The sequence below is a fragment of the Acyrthosiphon pisum genome, chromosome X (genome assembly GCF_005508785.2).
Source record: "Acyrthosiphon pisum isolate AL4f chromosome X, pea_aphid_22Mar2018_4r6ur, whole genome shotgun sequence".
Classification (NCBI taxonomy): Eukaryota; Metazoa; Arthropoda; class Insecta; order Hemiptera; family Aphididae; genus Acyrthosiphon; species Acyrthosiphon pisum.
Window position 1 is genome coordinate 94,460,020 of NC_042493.1, and position 5,950 is coordinate 94,465,969.

The window sequence follows — 5,950 nt, forward strand, 5'->3', positions numbered from 1 at the left end:
GTGGCGTCCTCTTAATAATTCCAATTCGAGCACTGTTATTTTAACTTATAATTACATCATTCAATTTAAATAATCGATACACGCACATTGTTAATTATTATGATACCAGCCCGGAGATAGAATTTAACTAATTATTTCTACTTTGTAATAATTCCGTTTGATCATTAATTTTTTTTTTTTGTAAAAATAGCAGTTCTCGTCCGATTATTTTATTTCAGACATTTTAAAACCAAATGTCCTGTATATGAAATAACTAGACATTTATTAATCAAGTTTTTATTTAAAAATAAATTGTAACTTTTAAAAACTTAATTCCCTATGTATGTAGGTATTGATGCTCGAATCAATTTGCAAAAGCAACGTCTTAATCGATCTGCTTACGTATAGTATAAATATGTACCACCTTATATATCCAATAAACATATATTATATGCCGCAGGGATGGCCAAACCGCGGCTCGCATCATAGACATTTGTGGCTCGCATCTTAACGTTACATTAGACGTAAATTAACGTAAGAGCCAAGATGTAAAAAAAAAGGTCATATAATATATAATAATTATTCATATTAATATGACCTTTTTTATTTTTTTTACATCTTGGCTCTTCAATTTTTAGTAATATATTTTGTGGCTCGCGAGTCTATTCTCGCTGGCCACCCCTGTTGTATGGTATAACATAATATCATTAAATCAATAATTATATGATGATAGAAACATCAACAAACATACAACTGTGAAGTATTGTGCCAATCATTACAATATAGCAGATTTATTATAACGTGTAGCCTGTAGGTGTACCTACACTACTTAGATAATATGGTTTTATTAAGTATATTATATTTTTTGTGTGTATCGTAAGGCGACGCAATTTTGAATAGTTCAGCTTTATCCGGTGATTTCTCGTGAAATATTTAACTTACAATTATGATAACTATTGCAATATATTGATATATGGAAGTGTTGTATCTAAATACAATGTAAAAATTGTGTAAAATATTTTTAAAACAATTTTACGATTCAAAATAAAAATAAAAATAATATTCTCACTTTACCCTTGACAAGGAGTGAGTGCATCATGGACTGTTTAAAAATATTAATATAACACTGCTATTTAATCGTGAGGAAAGTGCCTAAAACAAGATAGTTTTAGCAATAATAGTTAGTTTTCCGAGCCGTATTTGGTATTTGTCTAAATAGTTTATAAATGACAGCTATTTTTAATTTCAATTTCTTTTACTATATTTTTGGTACATAGATACTAAAAGAGATTTAAAACATCTCCTCACTTTTTATATATTTCACTTCATTCTCAAATTTTAATTTAAATTTTTTCTGATAAAACAACAATCAAAATAATTCAAAAAACTTTATCAAACAATTTATGTTTATAATATTTTCTCATTTTTTTTATATACTAGTTAATGTATGTCATGGATACGTACTTGCTTACCCTTAAACGACTGTCGCATTTGCTCCGTTGATTATTTTACACGGAGAAAGAGCATAATCCGAATTACCTAATATAATTGTATTATTAAGCACGTCAATATAACTTAAACCTAAACTATACACAAATCCACACAAGGGATTTTAATTAGTAGGAAAAATACATATTAATAGCCCAAAAAAAAGCTTTTCAGAATGCGATTGAAATTACAATTGTTGTCATCGACTTTGATAGCACAAAAACGGGAAGACAAAAACGTACAGTATTACAAATTATAAAGGTACCTATTTGAACTCCAATATTGTGCTATAGGTTAATTTTCAGTATTGAAATGAGTGACACACTTTTTTTCTCACCATTAAAAATATACGCACAGAGAAAAAAAGAGAAATGTATAACTGACATTGATTTTTGACAATTTCGTGCAGTGTAAAAATACTGAATGATAGAAAGGCATAAAAAATAATCGTAGGTTGAAAATGCCATGATTGTCATGATATTATAATAAATAGATACATACAATTGAAAATCAATTTGATTAATTCAATTGAATTATTGTCATAATTATATAAATGTACATAAATATATTATATAGGTACCTAGGTACTCTATAGTCATATAGATAATGAATAATTTAACATTTTTTAGTTTAAAAATAATAAGTATACATAGAAACAATGTTTTGATAAATTAGCATTTAAAGCTAAAATTTCGATAAAATTCATCAAAATCAAATTATTTTAACATTTTTAAACTACTAACTCACATTTTTACTCCAAAAAACAAATACTTTACGTCATACATACGGTTTGGGGAAAAATGTATTAAAAATAAATTGTGTGAATATCAATTAGGCACATTATAGCCATAGTTATAATACAAATATACCTACACAATATATAGTTTGAGTAAATATTAATTAAAAATAAATTAATATATTAATGAACCTTTTTTCAGTTCTATTGTAAATAATATTAATTCGAAAATTATGTACGACATTTTGACGTAAGCTAAACTATCGTTGCGCGAATGATGCATAATACAAATATGGAACTATACGTACATTTCTAACAAAAAAACGTTAAAATTAACAATAGTGACGCGCAAATGACTACCGGTAAAAAAGGACACCTCCGGAAAAATATGGGAACCACTGTACTATGTTTATTAAAGGGTGGTTTTTCACGATCGATTCAGTAGGATGTGGTTCGACGTCACTAAGCAACAGACCTGACACCATCCCCTTCCCCCTCCCCCCACCCACCTGCCACATCACATCCCTCGTCGGCACGACCCTCGAACAGATGGATCGGGGTGATTTCACTATAACGACTGGGTAATCCTACAATGTACCTACACACACACACCTACAAATATATACAAACATGCACACCCCATCCTACTCACTAGCACTCATAGAATTTGCTCGGCGAATCTCCGCATATATACATTACCCAGGTCGATCGGTGGGTTGTGGAGCACGAAATATTTCGGTCCCCGAGCACGTTATGGAATATCATTGTTCGTTCCCAGCCCACACAACTTTAAAGCAAGTACCTACTTATTTTTGGTATGATGAAATATTCTGGAACAAAATTACAAATAAAAAGTGTTTTAATACTCCTGTTAAAATGTACCTATCTGAAAAGTATTGAAATACCAAAAAATTATTTAAATATAAGTATTCGAATAAGTACTTAACAAGACTGCGTATGGACGAAGACGATTTAGTTAACAATATTTTTCCAAACATTTATACCTACAATTTGTTCACCATCGCCAACACTGATAACGTATGAGTAGAAACATTGTAAAAATATTAAGTATTATTAGAGTGAAATAAGTATATTTAGACTAGTATTTGTATGTAAATACTTTCTAAGTATTTGCACCTACTTGTTGAACACTTACTGACAAAAGTACTTGAAATATACTATTTAAATACAAACAAAAAGTATCTTTTTAGAAGATTGATTAAAGCTGACTTATAATTATAAAAAATATTTTCTAAAAGTATTCAAGTAAGTACAGATACCTATATTGAAGAGTAGGCGTATAAAATACGTATTCGAATACTCAGAAAAAAAGATTCGAGTACAAATAGAGATACTTAAAAATATAAATATACGTATGAAAACTCAAAATTGAAGTTAAAAGTTCGAGTTAACTAAGTTCGACTGTATTAAAGCATGGCATAATGAACATTTGTCAAATTTTTTTTCAGAAACTTTCCAAATATTTATAAGCTATAATATGTAGGTATGACATAAAGACATACAATTTGATACACAACTAAATGTAATTTGTAGCTTATATAATTTATTAAGTTATTTTATATATATCTGGACAAATACCTATTAGTAGGTATTTTAAAAAAAAGTATTAATAATATTAAAAGTTTTAAGTACCTACCTATTGTATACTAATGTGTACTAATGTTAAACCAATCGAACTTTTAACTTCAACGTTAAGTTTACCACTTCGACTGTATTTTTAAATAGGTAGTGTATTGGAAAGTTGTTAGAAGGACAAGACCTATATTTCACGGGGCGCTAAAGTCTTGCGTTTTTTGCATGTAAAAAGGTAAAGAAGGAGCGCAATCGTGTTACACCCATAGTCCTTATACTAGTAGACGGTGCATAGAAGGCCGCATTGGCAGACTGGAAATAAAAATTGGCACCGGGAAACAGTGAATTTGGCCCAATATTACGCAGCCTGTAGCAGTAAAGTACGCAGAGTTTTTTCATTTGTTTTAGTTTTAGATTTTTTTTTGTGCCATAACGTTTTTTAAAAAGGTTTTCAAAACCGCATTTCATTCTAGATATAATTTAGGGAAATATATAATTGTATTATGTATCTTTGGTTCCGACGCCTAATCGTGAGGTAAGACACAGGCACACAGTGGTTGTTATTCTCATCAGTCGAAGAATTTGGTTTTCAAAATATGGCCAGACTGTACAATCGACCAAGTTTTCCACAAAATCGATTTTGGTTTTTGGTGTGTACATTCGTGTTGTACAAACAACATGACATTTTCAATGGTTGTTTATATTTGCATTTCCAATACACGATAAGTTGTTCAAAATATTCTGATTTGTTTTGAACTTTTTAGGAACATTTTCTGTTTTTAATTCTATTAGACTTTTTTTCTATGAATGTCAATAAAACTTTATATGTTAAGTAAGAAAGTTTGATCATTTAATACAAGGATCCTACTATATTGTTACAATGACATTTGAAAAATATTAAAAATCTTTCGTCACAGTTTTATTTTAGAAGCATTTAAAGTTTAAATCTTGACAAAATACGGAAAAATCACGAAAATTACCTAATTATTTCGAGTTTATAATTCATAAAAATTTTTCATTTTAAATCTAAGATGTTCATAAGTTTGTCTACCTTTATAAAAAAAAAAAAAAGGTGGGTAAGTGGATGTCGCTCTGCTGTACAGTAGGTTAGAAGTGGGTCACTGTATAATGGACAGTATTAAATTTGAATTCAATGATATAATATCACTGTATAAGAAAAACGATTCTGAGCGGAGACGGTATATCAGTCTATGTATTAGACATATATATACTTATCTATGGTATTAAAAAAAAATTGACCTATAACAAATTCCAAATTAATCATATCATAATATCTATTAGGTACTTATAACGCGTTATACATCAACAAAAAACCGTGGTACTATCATAGATATATAAAAGTATATTTTAGAAGTTTCAAGTACCCACGAATTATATTATACAATCACAACAAAATAACTAAAATAGTTATCCTAGGTTTTTAATATGTAATTTCGTCAAAATTTGTACTTAAAATGACTATAAAAATAAACTGTGTAAATGTAAAAAAGAATAATGTTCCAAATCCTAAACAAATAAAATAAAATATGTTTAATTTATGTGTATATAAAATATATAATTTAATGCTAAAATAACAAATCATTAATGTAAAAGAAATAAGACTAATTCAAATTACAATAGTGAATAGGATATGGTTATACTTTCAACACTGACACTTAAATTTAGTTTCAACTTATTTTTTTTATAAATACTGATTATGAATTTTATGTAAGGTCAAAAAACTAGAAAATTAGACAAACTCATGACAAAACTACTGGGAAATTTAAATTTTGACCTCCCCAATGCACCAACGATATTCACTTTCTGATCGAACAAGATACTGAAGTTGAAAATCGTAGCATTATTTCTACTACTTATCGTCTACACAGACACAAAAAAAATAAAAATAAAAAATAAAAAAATAAACACACATCATTGTAAAATCAATACATTCATCGTTCCACTCAGAATCTAAAATGTCTACAAGCAAATCAAATTAAATTTTTATGAGCGTTTGAATTTGATATTTTTACAATATTGGATATTCACTCGATTTCTCATGTAGCGGTTTTGTTATTTTATTGTTATTCAAAAACGAATAACTGTGGATACATGAACATTTTACTAATGGTACTTCAATGTTTAATGATACTT